The sequence below is a fragment of the Malania oleifera genome, chromosome 5 (genome assembly GCF_029873635.1).
Source record: "Malania oleifera isolate guangnan ecotype guangnan chromosome 5, ASM2987363v1, whole genome shotgun sequence".
NCBI lineage: Eukaryota > Viridiplantae > Streptophyta > Magnoliopsida > Santalales > Ximeniaceae > Malania > Malania oleifera.
Window position 1 is genome coordinate 22,757,823 of NC_080421.1, and position 16,902 is coordinate 22,774,724.

The following is a 16,902-nucleotide window of genomic DNA, read 5'->3' on the forward strand; positions in this document are numbered from 1 at the left end:
GAAGACATCAATGCTACTATGGTGTTGTGTGATATGACACAAGTCATGACGAAATTTCTATGAAACTCCAAGGAACGGAATGGTCCACTAACCTAGCAATGGAGAAGACATCAATGCTACTATGGTGTTGTGTGATATGACACAAGTCATGGCGAAAATTCTATGAAACTCCAAGGAACGGAATGGTCCACCAACCCATGAAGGTTGTATGGTTGAACAGTTCAATCGAATGCACCCTCCGACTTTTGAGGGAAAAGCTGATCCAATTGCTGCAGAAGATTGGATACAAGCAATGAAAGAAATACTACGAGTCCTTCATTGCACGGATGAACAAAAGGTGCTATATTCTGCCTATAAAATGACTAGTGAGGCCAAACGCTGGTGGAACTCGAAAAAGTTACTCCTAGAGGAAGGACCAAATCCAATAATCCTTACATGGGAGCATTTTAAGAAAGTCTTCTTTAAACGATTTTTCCTCAAAACCACTAGAGATGCTAAGGTCAGGGAGTTTTTGGAGTTAAAACAGGGAAATATGAACGTACAACAATATGCAGCAAAATTCATTAAGTTATCCCGATTTGCATCATATTTGGTTTCGAACGAATCAAAGAAAGCCCGGAAATTTGAAGAAGGCTTGAACTCAAGGATTTATGAAATGGTAACAGTATTTGAGCTCAAAGACTTCTCCAAATTGGTAAACAAAGCAACGAAAGAAGAAGAAAGTCTACAAAGGAGTGCAAAAATATTTGACTAGAGAAAAAGACCCATGCCACAAGGGTTTCACTCTAGTAGAAATCAAGGACCTTGGAAAAGGAGCAACAACAACAACAACAACAATAACAATAATGTGGGGCAAAGGCAAACAAGGAGAAATCCAAATAATGCACAAAGCACCCCTTGTCTAGAATGCAACAAAATACATGGGGGTGAGTGTCGAACCAGATTAGGGGTCTATTATCGGTGTGGTAAACCTGGTCACATGCAATGAGAATGCCCACAAAATAACTCCTATAGTCCAAATCAACAAAGAGGAGGCAACCAAACACCTCGAAACAGTAATCAATAGAACACCGCTCAGGTGCGTGTTTATGCCCTCACTCTAGGAGATGCAGAAAATACTAATGATGTGGTAATAGGTATTATTCCCATATTCGCCAAGAAAGCAGTAGTATTATTTGATTCTGGAGCCACACACTCCTTTATATCTACAACTTATGTTAAAATATGTGGGTTAGAGACTCAACCATTAGAAATTGAGTTATCTGTGGTTACACCAACGAGAACCTTGGTAGTATGAAGAAAAATACTTAAATGATACCCAATTTTTGTTGAGGGAAGAATATTACCGGCTAACTTGGTAGTATTTAGTATGCATGGGTTTTACGTAATTCTTGGGTTGGACTGACTAGCTTCTCGCTATGCTAGTATAAATTGCTATAATAAGGAGGTGGTCTTTAGACTTCCTAGAGAGCAAGAATACAAGTTCAATGGAACTCAGGTATGCCCTTCACCAAAAATATTGTCGGCTATCCAGGAAAAGAGATTACTCTTGAATGGATGTCAGGGGTACCTAGCATGCGTGGTGAAGGCACCAAGGGAAGAATTAAAGCTTGAGAATATCCTAATAGTAAGGGAATTTTTGGATGTATTCCCTGAGGACTTACCTGGGCTACCTCTTGACCGCGAAATAGAGTTTGTTATCAACCTACTACCAGGGACGACGCCGATATCCAAAACTCAATACCGAATGGCACTAGTAGAATTGAAAGAACTAAAGGAACAATTACAAGAGTTGCTGGACAAAGGATTCATCAGACCCAACGTGTCACCATGGGGAGCACCGGTACTATTCATTAAAAAGAAAGACGGATCAATGAGAATGTGTATTGATTATCGGGAAATAAATAAAGTAATAATCAAGAACAAGTACCCAATACCTCGCATAGATAACTTCTTTGATCAAATCCAAGGAACACAGGTCTTCTCTAAAATTGACCTCCGATTAGGGTACCATCAAGTGAAAATCAAGTTAGAAGATGTTCCAAAGACCGCATTCCGAATGAGATATGGTCACTATGAATTCTTAGTCATGCCATTTGGACTGACCAATGCTCCTACTGCATTTATGGACCTTATGAACAGGGTATTTCATGAATATCTATCAATTTGTGGTGGTCTTCATTGATGATATTTTGATTTATTCAAAAAGTCCCCAGGAATATCAGAACCATTTGAGGCCAGTACTCAAAGTACTAAGAGAAAAGAAACTCTATGCCAAACTTAAGAAATGTAAGTTCTGACTAGAAAGAGTTGCATTCTTAGGGCACGTGATATCTAAGGATGGTATTTTTGTGGACCCAAGTAAAATAGAGGCAGTAGTGGATTGGGCAAGACTAAAGAATATTCATGAGATTAGGAGTTTCTTACGTCTGGCAGGGTATTATCGCCGATTTGTGGAAGGATTTTCTAAAATATCTAGTCCTCTGATTAGGTTGACAAGGAAGAATGTGAAGTATGAATGGACTGATGAATGTGAGCAAAGCTTTCAAGAATTAAAGCAACGACTCATCACTGCCCCGGTGCTGACAATTCCATCAGGAGAAGATAATTTTGTAATTTACAAGGATGCATCTAGGAAAGAGCTCGGGTGTGTATTAATAGAACTGGGGGTCATTGCATATTCGCACTCAAGGAGTACGAGAAGAATTATCCAATACACGATTTGGAACTGGTAGCTGTGGTGTTCGCACTAAAGATCTAGAGACATTATTTGTATGGTGAAAGGTGTGAGATTTTCACAGACCATAAAAGTCTCAAGTACTTCTTCATGCAAAAGGAATTAAACATGAGACAGAAAAGATGGTTAGAATTAATCAAAGATTATGATTGCACCATCAACTACCACCAGGGAAAAGCCAATGTGGTAGCAAATACATTAAGTCGAAAGTCATTGAATGCATCAGTCTCAGCAATGGTGACCCAACATCAAATCATGATGGACCTAGAAATATTTCGTGTGGAAATCGTGGAGGGAAATCATCAAGCTCTCATTGCTAATCTGGTAATCCAACAGACTTTACTAGAAAAGATTAAGGCTGCACAATTGGAAGATGCAGAGCTAGTGAAGATTATGGGTAAGGTACAGAGTGGATTGAAGGGAGACTTTAACATCGCTGACGATGGAGTTTTGAGATTACAAACTAGATTGTGCGTGCCCAATGACAAAGATATCAAAAGAACAATCTTGGAAGAAACTCATCGATCTCTTTATACAGTGCATCCGGGAAGCACGAAGATGTATTGGGACTTGAGAGAGTCTTTTTAGTGTAATAACATGAAAAGGGAGATTGCCCAATTTGTGAAACAATGTTTTACTTGTCAGCAAGTAAAGGATGAACATCAGAGACCAGTAGAACCACTGCAACCACTCCACATTCCCGAGTGGAAATGGGAGCACATCTCCATGAATTTTGTAATAAGGCTACCTCCAGCACTACATGGATAGAACGCCATCTGGGTGGTTGTTGATCATCTAACGAAGATCGCTCACTTTATTCCGATCAAAGTTAACTACTTTATGACCAAGCTTACACGGTTGTATGTTCAAGAGACAGTTAGACTACATGGCATGCCTATGTCTATCTTATCAGATCGAGATCCACGATTCACATCACAATTATGGAAGAGTTTGCAAAGAGCCATGGGATCCTGACTTACTTTCAGCACGATATTTCATCCTCAAACTGATGGACAATCAAAGAGAACCATTTAGATATTGGAGGATATGTTGAGAGCTTGTGTATTGGATTTCAAAGGAAGTTATATTCAGTATCTGCCATTAGTTGAGTTCACCTATAACAACAATTATCAGTCCATTATAGAGATGGCATCGTATAAATCGTTATATGGTCGAAAGTCCCAATCCCCATTATATTGGGATGAGGTGGGCAAACGACGACTGTTAGGTCCTGAGATTATACAAAAGACCTCTGAGAAAATTAAGCTCATCTGAGATAAAATAAAAACCGCTCAAAGTCAGCAAAGGAGCTATGCGAATACTCGTCGGTGTGAGTTGGAGTTTGAAGTGGGGGATAATATATTTTTAAAAGTTGCTTCAATGAAAAGAATCATGAGGTTTGGGAAAAATGGCAAACTAAGCCTCAGGTATATTGGACCATTCAAGGTATTGGAGAATATTGGTCCAGTCGCTTACAGAATTGCCCTACCTCCTGCACTATCGACAATTCATGATGTATTCCACATCTCAATGTTAAAGAAGTACATTCTAGACCCTTCTCATATGATAAGTTATGAGTCGTTAAAAGTTAGTGACACTCTATCATATGAAGAAGTACCAATCAAGATTTTAGACAAGAAGGATCAGAAGTTATGTACAAAGAAGATTTCATTGGTAAAAGTGCTCTAACACAACCACGACATTGAGGAAGCATAATGAGAATTAGAAGCAGAAATATGCCAGAAATATCCACATCTTTTCATCGATAGTAGGATCAGATAAAAGCACAACATTATACAAGGTACTCATTTTAATTTTAGAAAATTTCGAGGACGGATTTTTTATAAGGAGGGGAGGATGTAATAACCAAAAAAAAAAAAAAAAAATGTGTAGAATAATAATAATAATGGTCATTTAGTTAGTATCAAAACGAAAGTGTTTCTCTGTTAGGATCCTTAATTTCATGTTTGATGTCTAAGAAATACCTTGTTTAAGCGAGTGCTCAAAGTCCATTGCGGCTCAGTCGCTCCCTAGAGATCAGCCTGGTCAAAATGAAATTTTATAGGATAAACAGAGTAAACACTATTTGTATACGTAAATAAGTATATAAAATAAAGTTGACTGACATAATTTTTAGAAATATATAATAATAATAATAATAATAATAATAATAATAATAATAATAATAATAATAATAATAATAATAATAATATAGGTATCCTCTGCAGGGCCCACAAGACTATGTGGGGCCCACACCAGCCCCGAAGTCGTGTGGGGGTCCACATGAGTCTCAAAACTGTGTAGGGCTCATAAAATCGTGTGAGAACTATTACAGTTACGCAGGACTTATTTGGGTCTCAAAGTTGTGTGAGCTCCACAAGACCATGTGGGGCCACATGAGTTTTTCGAAATTCGAACTTAATTCTTTTTCAAGAAAAAAATATTAAAATATAGCTTAAAAATAATAACAATGATGATAATAATGATTTTAAAAAATAAAAAAAATATTTAAAAATTAATGAATTAATTAACTAATTAATTAAGTAAATTAATAATTAACTAAATGGGAGTGTCGGCAAGCACTCCCATTTCCCCAACATGATTCTCATCCCCATCCCATACTTAGCCCATCCCATGCCCATTCCTTAATATTAAAAAAATTATAATTTCACTCATCTCCCCACACTTTTACAAATTCCATTTTCCCCAAAATTTTCCTATAAATAGGAAGCTCTCAACCTTCATTTTTCATAAAAAAAAATTCAAAGGAAGAGAAGGATTAGTGAGTGAAAGAATTAGTGGTGGAGGGAGAATTTTGGTTATAATTAAATTCTCACCCACCCACTCTTTCCGATCTCATTTTTAGAGATATTCGTTGTATTTGCAGCACAAGGTAAAGGAATTGGCAAGTAAATTTGATTATGTTATATTTTTATTTAAAATTTATACTTGAATTTATTTGTAAGTAAATTTCGATTATGTTAGTTAGTTTCATAAAATTTTCCTGAGTTTTTTTTTACGCATATTTAATACTAGTTTTATCTTTAATATACTTGCATTTATTTTTGAGTTAAGAAATGTTCTAATCCACTCGAGTAATTTCCAGCATTTCTTTCTATTTAAAAAAAAATATTTTTAACACAAAAATTGTGTGACATTAGTTTATTTCTACGTTTCATGTTTCATGAAAATATAAGTAAAGATGAGATTTTCACGATATTATTTTAAATTGCATAAATTATAATAAGATGATTTTAAAACCCTTATGGCAATAAAAGTTTAAAGTTACAAATGCTCGGCACCGTAACTGAAAGTTTAAACGGATCAGAGTGCACCCACACTATTTACAGAGTGGTTATGTTTGTTAGTGAATTTCTTCTGAGTGCACCCCCTGTTTCGGATCAGGACTTAATAAAGAAAATCTCACTTAATGATGATGTACATTGATTTAGTTTGATCTGCCAGCCAGTTAAGTCCAGTCTTTCGGACCGTACAACCCAGTCTTGGGGGTAAACATGACATACGACTAATTGGCCTAAGGGTGGTTTTTACAATATATGTTTATACATATTTAATTACGTGTACAGAGTTATTCATGTTTTTTTTTTTTTACTAAAAGAGGGCGGCACTTCAATTTATTTATTAATATACCCTCACTTTTGGCGGAGGAATACGGTGGTTACAAAATAAAACAAAAGGGAGAGTACAGAAAAACCCTCCCTAAACTAGCAACCAACCAAATTAGGACAACAAAACTAAACATAACTAACAAAGAAGAAAAAAATATAAACACAACCAAAATCAAAACAAAATATACTAAACGAAACTCTAGAGTTGAACTCACGATGAATAGAAATGAGACCCTACCAATCTATCTGAAGAATACCTTTCAGATAATGTGGTAAAATGTGTTGTTCTTCGTAGATTACATTGTTTCCCATTTCTCCTTCTTTAGTAAGAAAATCAGTCGCACTATTGCCTTTCCTGTATTGACGCATCACCATGACGTTCACTCCTTCTAACTCCACCACGAGCTCCTCCCAAAATTTCCAAAGATACCACAAAGTACATCTACCTTTCCGAAGCCAATCAATTACAATTCGCGAGTCACTTTCAATAATCACATTAAAATAATGTAAACGTTTGCACAAACAAATTCCTTCCCTGATTGCTTTTAATTCCGCACTATTATTCGTACCATTGCCAAAATAACTTGAAAAAACCGCTTTTACCATGTCATGGCAATCCCGAATAATTCCTCCAACTCCTGAAGTACCCAGATTGCCCCTACAGCTCCCATTATAATTAAGTTTTATCCACCCTACTGGAGGTTTAACCCACGAAATAATTTTCTAGGTCTGTTGCAAACTCCTTGATGCTTAATTTGAAACTTATTCAAAATCTTAATGTCCGACTTCTTCAATTTTTGAAATGAATTGGTACTCTCAGCAATAAAACTAACCCAGAATCGAACACTTCTCCACATCTGATTTGCACTTTGATAAACTCCTTTCATTCTCGCTTTACATCTTCAATTCTAGAGGCACCACGTAATCAAACATGGAATTGGCCCGATTAAAATACCTTTAATAGACAAATTTTGAGCATAGTGGAACCAATTTACCATTTTGTTTTTCCAAGGAAGGAATCGTTGGAAAGGAATCCCTAATACCACACTAGCCCGACGCCAAACCTTTGAAACCACCTCACTTAAAGAAAGAATATGATCAAAGTTTTCCCAACTTCTCTGAACGCAGCAATCACAAACCGAAGCCATCGATATTCTTTTGACCTGAATTCTATCATCTACAATCAAGCATCTAAAACAGGCTCTCTATAAACACATTGAGATTCTTTTGGGCAATAAAGAATGTAAAAACCAGTCATTCCACACAAAATTATCACTTCTGCTTCTCATTGCCTCCCAAGCCGTTTTTGTAGAAAAATAACCATCAGGGGCAGGCTTCCAAACAAAAATATCCTGCTTACTTTTACCCGGCGGCACTTGGTGCAAAATTTTCCAAGTTTTATCGGCACCAACAAATTCCAGTACTAAATTAGAGTTCCAATTATTATTTAGCCAACAATCCTTAATACACAATTTTTTGTTCAAAATATCCTCAGTGCTCACAGATAACAGGCCTGATGACAGCCACTTGTCGAACCAAAGAGAAGAGTTTCTACCTCTCACCAAAATTTTAACATTATCCATAACTTCTAGAATGGTGGTCATAATTGATTTCCAGAACCAAGAGTCATTTAGTCTCCCATTCCTTATTAATAAATGATCATTTCTGCAATATTTAGTCATGAAAAAACCTACTCGCAAATTGTTAGAGGTGAACAATCTGAAAGCAAATTTCATGATAAGAGATTCCCGAACTTCCTTAAGATCTCTTAGGCCCAGACCCCCTTCCGAGGTAGGTTTACAAATTTTCTCCTAAGAGTGCCAATAAATCTTCCTTTTATCTTTCACCTCTCCCCACAAAAAATTAGAAAGAATAGAGTTAATGCGAGAATATGTGACTTGCAAAACCTTAATAACAGACATCAAATGAATAGGCATGCTAGACAACACATGTCTTAATAAAATCAATCTTCCACCTTACGAGAGCAACTTAGATTTCCACCCTACAATTTTCTTTCTAATATTCTCCACAAAAGGCTCCACTGTCCTCGAAGACAATTTTTCGGACACCAAAGGCGCACCCAAATATGTAATTGGGAAATTACCTTCCATGAAACCCATGATTCTCAATAAACCATGCTTCCGAGCAGGAGTGATGTATTTCGAAAGGAATAACGCTGACTTTGTCGTACTGATTTTTTGACCTGACCACTTCTCATACATTTCCAGAGCGTAAACTAAATTTCTAATAGACCTTTTCCCACCATTCGCAAAAATAAGAATATCATCTGCATATAATAAATGCGAAACCAATGGGGCCCCAATCGGATGATTAAATTGACCAATCCAACCAGTCTCATAGTTTTTCTTAAGCAACCTTGTCAAAACCTCCTCCATTATGATGAATAAATAAGGAGAGAGTGGATCCCCTTGCCGCAAGTCTCTCGTAGATTGAAAAAACCCTTTAAAGGTTTTGTTCATCAAAGTAGAAAACCATGGGGACTCCACACAATTTTTTATGAGTTTGTAAAACCTTTTAGAGAAACCAAAAGCCTTAAGAACCTCCAGAAGAAAATTCAAATTCACTCTGTCATAAGGCTTAGCCATATTGAGTTTTACCATCACATTGCTGCCAGCTATTTTTTTGTGCAAAGACTGAATCATTTCTTAAGCAAGTGTAATATTTTCAAAAATACTACGTCTAGGAATAAAAGCTCCTTGTTCATGCGAGACTAACTTATCAACAACTTCGGTTAGTCTAAAAACAATAATCTTGGAAAGAATTTTATAAGCCACAAAGTATAAACTAATTGGCCAAAATTTATCAAAGCTAGAAGGATTATCCACCTTCAGAATTAAAACAATAAACGAAGAGGAAAAAAACTTGGAAAGAGTAGTGCCTTGAAAAAAATTCATTGCTGCATCCAAGAGATCTTTTTTTACAATGTCTCAGCAAGATTTATAGAATTCAGAGCCAAATCCATCCGATCCCAAACTGCTTTCGTTGGGAATAGAGAACACTGCTCTTTTAACTTCTTCTTCTGTCGGTTCGACGCAGAGAAAATTATTATCAACATCTGAAATTTGCCTTTGAATTAACTCGAAGAGATTGCATGGTTCAACAACTGAAGACTCTAAAGAAAATTCTGGAAAAAAATAGTTGCTTCATTATGAATTGCTTCCGCACTCTCCAATATCCTCCCTTCGTTTAGAACCATACGGTCTATACGACTCTTATTCCACTTCTGATTGATAACTGAATAGAAGAATTTAGAGTTTTGATCCCCCTTAATCAACCATTTTTTTTTTCCGCAATTTTCCCTAGGCGAGATGCTTCCCTATTCTCCCATACCTGAATCTCCAACTTAGTAGTCAAGTAATCAGCTTTGACATCCTCAAAAAAACCTGCTTGCAATTGATTTTCTAGATATTCCATCCTTTCCTCAAGAGCTTTTAAATTTTCTCCCACTCTCCCAAAGACATTTTTAGTCCAAGCACGTAATGCAACTTTAATTCTCTTAAGGAGAATAGCAAGTTTCAAAAGACCCGAGGCCAAGTCATTCCTGATCTAGGCATCTTTAACACATGACAAAAACATATCATGTGAGCTCCACATATTCAAGAACCGAAATATGGTAGGGCCATACCAAGAGAAAGACATATTTTTATACACCACCATAGGGCTATGATCTGAGGATTTCCGACTCAGATATTTGAATTGAGTCGAACCATATAGGTTGGAAAAACCATTATTAATAAGAACACGATCAACCTTAGCCCAACTATGAGCCACCCCTTCATGGCCATAGCACCACGACATTCGTGAGCCTATGTTTGATAAATCAAAGAGACCACAAGCAGTTATCAAACTCCATCATAGGTAATAGTGGTCTTGGATTTCCACCAATTCTTTTGGTATCCGTTCGAATAACATTAAAATCACCCAGGATCAACCAAGGAAAATATGATTGGCACTCCTTTAGTCGCCTCCATAACTCTCTTCTTTCAACATAAGAACATTTGGCATAGACAAAACTCACCAAAATTCTTTGTCCGTCCTTAAAAAACTACCCGAAGATCTTCTGAGTCGTGATTAAAATCACCTCAAAGGCATTTATATCCTTCCAAAATAGCCACATTTTACCGCCCTGATTTTCATTAGATATAAAATGGTGATAATTCATAAAATTACCCAGCATTACCATCCGCTCCTTAGCCACGAACAGTTCTAAAATAGCAAACAACCCAACATTAAACTTTTTAATTAGTTTCTTTAACCTACCTCTAGACCTGCCCAACCCCCTAATATTCAAAAAAAGAATTGTATCTGTCATAAATTTAATTTATGCAGTCAAACGAGAACCCTCTGACATTTCCTCACATAATTTTTTTACGGAAATCCATCCCTGCCCTGTATCAGACTCATACATTTTTTATTTACCCTTTAAAACTAATATTTCACCTTCCTCCCTCTCAGACGAATAACCTCGAGCCAATTCCTCCTAATGTAAACCTTGGTCCCCACCTTCAGTCAGTTTAAAACTACCCACGTGATCCACTTCCTCTTGAGATATAGGTTCATCATTTGAAACTCGAGAATCATCATCACACCAGACTGCTTCACACTCCCCTTCATTCTTCTCTGTTGAACCTTCATTCCCATTATTTTCTAATCCTCTCTGCGGTATATGATTTGAAGAAAAAGTATATGTTTATATGAAAATGGTCATTCTTGTACCTAAATGATGATCTAAAGGAAACGTATATGGAAAAGTATATATATATAATTAAATATTTTTACAGTTTTAAAGTTAAAAGTTTAATTTAATAGTCATAGTATATGGTTATTAAATTTTACTGTTATAGTTGATGGTAAAAATTTTATGCAGAAAATTTTAAATTTATATTTGTTTTAGAAGCAATTTTGAAGTCATAGTATTAAATATTGTTTTACAAAATTTTAAAAGTTCATTTTGGTCACACACTAATAATAATCTTATCTACTTACTGAGCGTCGTCTCATCCCAATCATATTTTACATTTCAGATAACTCTGAAGGGCATATAGGAAATCAGGCCTAGCAAGCATGCGGGTGGGGATAGAAAAATAAAATTGATTAGAAATATTAGTATGATGTCAGATGATTATGCATTGTGTAATTATTCTTCTTTTGAATAAATGATTGTAATACGGTTAATTAGCGCTCTAGTTTAATAATAATTGAGTTTATTTACTTCCATTATAAATCAATGGTAAAAAGTAAATATCCCAGATCCTTCGGGGTTGGGGTATTAAAAATATAGCTTTGCAAGATGATGTGAGTGGATGCTCTTGGATCTTGAAAATAAAAGAGAAGAATCCCCAATAATGATTTAAGTGTCAGAGAATGTAGGCAAGAGGTTGTAAAATAAGTTTTAGTGTTATTATTTATAGACACTTTTGACATATAGCTGTTTTTAACCCGTTGGATCATTCAAAGATATAAAAATTTGACTGTTGAGCGCTGAAGTGTCAGGTCTACCTGATAGACTCGTCAACGAGTGGGGAACTAGTCTAAGAGTGTCCTTCACTCACTTGTCGACGAGACTAGGGTATTAGTCGACGAGTGGCCGATCTGAGAAAATTAGGGTCTCGATACTTTTCTTGTTAACGAGACTAGTCGACGAGTGTACTTTACTCGCTCGTTGACGATACTATGTGACTAGTCGACGAGTCCCTATTATTCAGCCCTATTGACCTTCTAAAATACAGATCCAACCTAGGACAAGTGCATATGAATATTTCATGAAAAACATGCATCATAGGGTCCATCTATTGGTCATTTTGAGCTTCCTATCATATCTTATGAGACATGTAAATACAAACAAGACTAAATATGAATTACAATTGAAAAGATGAATTGTATTCATCCTTTTGTTCTTCTACTTCCATTGACTGAGTCAAGTCGTTTGCACTTTAAGTTCCTCATGGCTTCCTTAGCATCCTTACCTTTCGTGCGTGCTAAGTAATAATCCTGTTCAAAATCTCAATACACAGGTAAGATACTAAGTGATTTGTCATTATCAATACAGGATTGGACTCATAGAGTCAACAACCAGGCCCTTTGGTATTTACATACTCAGAAGAAGCTAGGGTATAGGCATATGAAATGGGTTGAGTACATACAACAGTACACCTTTGCACTCAAACACCGAGCTGGTGTTGAGAATAAGGCTACTGATGCTTTGAGCTGAGTTGTAGAGACCATATAGACTCTTCAAGTGAAAGTTGTTGGCTTCGATAGCATCAAGCAACAGTACTCTCTATGTAAAGACTTGAGAGTACTCTTCAGGTGAAAGTTGTGATATCTTTTCTGATTTGTTACAGGGAGTTTGTAGATCTCACCCAGACTTTGTGATTCATGGTGGATTTCTTTTTAGAGTTGCTAGATTGTGTATCCCATCCATATCTTTATGTGACCAGCTTATTTAGGAATTACTTGCTATAGGTACTGCGAGTCACTTCGGTAGAGATAAGACCATTGTTATGATTAAGGATAGGTTCTACTGGCCTAGTATGAAGAGAGATGTTGCTAGGATTGTTTCACAATGTCGTACTTGTCAGACAACGAAGCGTAGGAAATAGAACTCAGGATTGTATACACTTTTGCCTGTGCCATAGATCCCGTGGTAGGATATTAGTATGGACTTTGTGTTAGGTCTCCCTAGGACTACCATGGGAAATGATTTAGTGTTTGTTGTTGTGGACAAATTTTAAAAAGATGTCACATTTTATTTCATGCAGTATAATGCCTACTAGATTGCCATTATATTTTTTAGGGAAGTAGTGAAACTTCATGGTCTTCCCAAAACCATTGTTTCTGATAGGGATGTGAAGTTTGTGGGCTACTTCTAGAAAACCTTATGGGTATTACTAGTTACCAAGCACAAAATTTCTAGTGCATATTATCCACAGACTGATGGGTAGACTGAAGTGGTGAATAGGAGCCTTGGGGGACCTATTGAGATGTTTGGTATGCGAGAACATCACAGCTTGGGATTTATGCCTTCCTATGGCCGAGTTTGCATTCAATAGTTCAGTGAATAGGACCACAGGACTCGGGCCATTTCAAGAATTGTTACAAGATAGTCTTAGGAAGCCTGTAGATTTTATTTTGTTACCACTTGAGTCTAGAGTGAGTGAGCTGACTGATATATTTCCAAGCACATACATGATTTACAATCTCGGATAACAATGAAAATTAATTTAAGCAATGAGCATTATAAATCTATTGATGATGTACACCGAAAATTGCAGGAATTTTCAAAAGGTGATATGGTTATGGTTTGAATTCGCCACGAATGGATTCTTTCAGGAAAGGTAAGAAAGCTCCATGCCAAAATGTTCTTCTTGTCCATATGGTTATTTTTATTATAGACTTAAATTTGCGGGAGTTATCCTTTGAAAAGAATAATTTTAGGTTAGATTAGAACTCTTACAACAATAATAATAAAGTAGAATTTGGCCACTATTAACATGGTATATGCGTCAAACATAAAATTTGAAAGTAGCCTGTATGATGCACAAATTATTTTAGGGGTTTATCTCATAAATTTTCATTTGTTTCAGTTCAAGGACCAGTACTTTAAAAATGAGCTATCTCAATTGGATTTATAGCGAAAGATGGAATGCCAAAAGGGTGTTGTGCACTTCTGGCATGCATTATAACTGAATAGTCACTCCCAAAGCATTTCTCAGCCCATGCAGATTCCCTGCTTCCGCACTACTCTCTCTCTCTTCCTGCCAAAAGGATGTTGATGCTTTAAAAATTTAAAGACCCAATGGGCATTTGATCGGCAAATTATGAAAAGAAAAAGTGACAATTAGAGCTAATAGACTTGAAAACTGATGATGAAGGAAAAGAGTGATGTTGATCTTTCCTTTTGGTGCTTCTATGTGCTTTTTATCATTGCCAAAGCAGAATGTGTTGTGATAAATGTTAAATTCTATTAGTATTCTACCTTAATTTTTTTTTTTTATTATTATTTTTATGTCACATCTAACAAAATAATGTTACATAAGCACAAATGATGTTACACTTAGGACTTGTGCACGCTATTTTATTAGATGAGACACATGCACAGAGCATTTACGTCCTCCTCTAGGTGAAATACAATCTTTTCTAACTCGATCTATAATTGGTTAATGCAAATTCTAAGTATTACACTGACTTGTTCAACCCATCGTCTGCTCAATATAAGCCACTTTTTTGTGCTACAAACTAACCAACGAGAATGCAGCACAAGTGACCACATCTCAACCTCTCTCTCTCTCTCTCTCTCTCTCTGTATTCATGTACGTATGAAGAGTGCCTAGAAAATGAGGTTAATAGTGGAAATATTGACAGGAACTCTATTCTACATTCAAGTTGGGGATGATGCCACAGTTGCTGATCTAAAGAGGGAAATCGGGTCCCAGGAAAAGCTTCCCAATGACAGACTTATCTTCATGACTCTCTGCGACAACCAGAGCCGTCTGATAGAGGAAGATGGACACTTTCTTGTTGACTATGGGATTCATGATGGGTCCCACATCTATCTCTTCTTCAATTCTCTTGATGATGGGTCCACCACCCACCATCACACTGATTCTGCTCCCTCCGGTTCCCTCCCACTGTAGCTCCTTCTGCACTTCTCTCCGCCCAACACAAATGGTAGAAGGGAAAAGAAGGCGAAGTGACACAGCCGACAACCTATATTTATATTATCATGATGAGGAGATTTTTATCTCTGGAATTCTTTACTAAATGCAAAATGGAGAAAGAAATCCTATTTTGTTGGCTGCATAGAGATACTAGCTTGGTTAAAATGGGTTCTCTATTCCCCCTGGACAATTTTCCTCATTGTCTTTGTAAATCCCATGAGTTGCCGGTGTCCATCTAGTTTGAACCTTTATATGATCTGTTTTAACTTTTTTGCAGAGTCTTTAGGAATGGCCGTTGGTGACAAGCGGCATGGTCTGCAACATGTATTCGCTCTTCCCGATAACTTTTGCTGCAAAATATATCAACGTTAACCTTTCTTTTTTCTAAAATTTAACATGATTATCTCAAGCAAGCTCTAGAAAATGAAAATTTTGATTTGATTTGGTGTCCTAAAGTTCAGAATGATGCTTTATATATAAATTGGCATACGGTATTTCTGATCTTGAAATCAATTTTGAAGTCAACCTTAACATTATGTTTGATTAGCAGAATAAAATGAGGTAGGATAGAAGTGGAATGAAAATTTATAAAATCAAGTGATAGATTTGATTGCATTCCATTGGATGCAGCAAACATGTAGTAATGGGTTAACCTCATTTGTTTCAAGTCATTCAAGAGAGGGAAGCACCACTTACTGGGAAAAATTCTCTTTTGCATTAAAATTATAAATTAGTTTGGGTTTTGGAATTCTACACAAGTTCTTCAGTTTCATGAACATGAATATTCTTTTAAGCAGTTATCTCTTCCAAAAATAACAACAATGATAAAGGAACTCTACATGCATCAGCATTGTATTGGAAGAGGTCTAGCTTTTTTGTTCTGATATTGAATCATAACATACGTCCTCTGTTATATTTCAGTGTGTCATTTGAAGTTCATTTGGTCCAATTTCAAACCATACATGCCCTATTCGTAATTTCCCATTTCTACCAATTCTTCCCCTCAGTCCACTGAATGATTATTGTTGATACGATTGTTGCTTACTCTTATTAGCGTTCATAATCTTTTAGTAGGTGAACTCAACCTTGTAAGCACCTGCTGCCCAGCTGCTAAAATTAGAAGAAAAAAAAATCCCTGGAATGATTTTTTGTCATGTGGTTTGTTTGAAAACCATAATAGGAGAGATCTGAAATTTTATACAGCTTCCCTGCCACGCCCCCTTTCATCATGAAATTTGTTACCTTCGTTATATGCCATTTCTTCATTCCAAGCCATCCTACCTCAATTGTTAGCACAGCAGGCTACACTTTTTTTGTTTTTTTCACTTTCCCTTTTAACAATGATTGTGAAACAATGACTGTGATCATGCCCATTGAAAGTTTGGATGGAAAGGTGATGTTCATGTTTAGGCTGCCAGTCTCTGCAACCATCCTTCATCTAAAACAGAAATTGAATGTCATACCAGATCGAAGTGGAGCATCGAACCATTTGTAGCGAACTACTATATTATCATTTGACTTATGAGAAATTGGGATTTAGGGACATTGCGACAACTCGTGAAGCTGTCTTACCTTCCCTGTTCGGAACCAAACTTAACAACGTTACGGTTACATCCCATAGATTCCCAAGTTGAAGCGGCAGACACTGCTAAGATGCAGGTAGAATTTTAAAGTTAAAAAGGCTTGGGATATTAGCCGTCACTTTAGTTTAATGAGGGGTCCAATGCAGTAATCTTATAATATGAAAAACAGAGATGCATTTGCATTGAAATAATATATCTGCTGGACATTTGAGCAGCTAACAAAAGATAACGTATTTGAAAATGATAATACTTATTTCATTTCATTCTGAAAG